The following is a 1137-nucleotide window of genomic DNA, read 5'->3' as shown; positions in this document are numbered from 1 at the left end:
AATCAGAAACAACAGGAGAAAGCCTTACCAATAGGATGAAAGAAATGGAAAATAGAATATCAAGACTGGAAGATAAACTGGACGAATTAGACCACTTGAGCAAAGATTATAAAAAAATTTAAGTAAACACAATAATGGAAAATACAAGAATTGTGTGACACCATAGAAAAACAAACTTACGAATCATATGCATAAAGGAAGGAGAGAAATCTCAGGATAATGGTATGAAACAAATCTTCCACAGCATTGTAGAAGAAAAGTTCCCAAAATTAAAGAAAGACATGCCCATACAAATACAAGAAGCATACAGAACACGACAAGACCAGAAAAGAAACTCTCCATGGTACATCATAGTAAAAACACTAAGCTTACAGAGCAAAGAGACAATACTGCAAAAGAGAAACAAGTCACACATAAAGGAAAACCCATTAGGATTACAGCTGACTTTTCAGTGCAAACTATGAAAGCCAGAAGAGCCTGGACCAAAGTATTCCCAGATTTAAATGACCACAGATACCAACCCAGATTACTGTAACCAGCCAAAATGTCTATTATAGTTGAAGGGGAAAGAAAAATCTTCCATGACATAAATAGGCTGAAGGAATTCATGTCCACAAAACCAGCCATTCAGAGACTTCTGGAAGTAATATAAAAAGTTGAAGAAAGGAATGACTATACCCAAGGAGGGGTTGCAGAAAGAAATTCAATGAAGGTATAACTATGGAAAAGTAAAGCTGTATCAAGAATGTAATCAGAAATAAAAATGGCAGGATTCAATACACATCTTTCATTAATAACTTTAAATATTAATGGACTGAACTCCCCAGTCAAAAGACACAGACTATATGAATGGATTAAGAAACAAAACCTATCTTTTTGTTGTCTGCAAGAAACTCATCTCACTTTCAAGAACAGGTACTATCTTAGGGTGAAAGGATGGAAAAAAATATATACCAACCGAATGGTACTAAGAAAAAAAGCAGGCATTGCAATTCTAATATCTGACAAAATAGACTTTAAACTAAAACTAATCAGAAGAGATAAAGAAGGTCACTTCATTTTGATCAAAGGAACAATCAATCAAGAAGATATTACAATCATGAGCATATATTCACCAAACTCTGGTGCCCATGGAAC

General features: G+C 34.2%; 1 protein-coding gene across 6 annotated transcripts in view; it reads right to left on the bottom strand.

Moving 5' to 3' along the window:
- The window catches only part of Atp9b (ATPase phospholipid transporting 9B (putative)), a 318516-nt gene that overhangs the window by 54897 nt on the left and 262482 nt on the right, over positions 1-1137 (bottom strand). The window lies entirely within an intron of this gene.

Source organism: Nannospalax galili, unplaced genomic scaffold (assembly GCF_000622305.1).
Source record: "Nannospalax galili isolate Female #2095 unplaced genomic scaffold, S.galili_v1.0 scaffold243, whole genome shotgun sequence".
Classification (NCBI taxonomy): Eukaryota; Metazoa; Chordata; class Mammalia; order Rodentia; family Spalacidae; genus Nannospalax; species Nannospalax galili.
The sequence above is the reverse complement of the archived record's forward strand: the minus strand, read 5'-3'. Positions and strand labels throughout refer to the sequence as shown.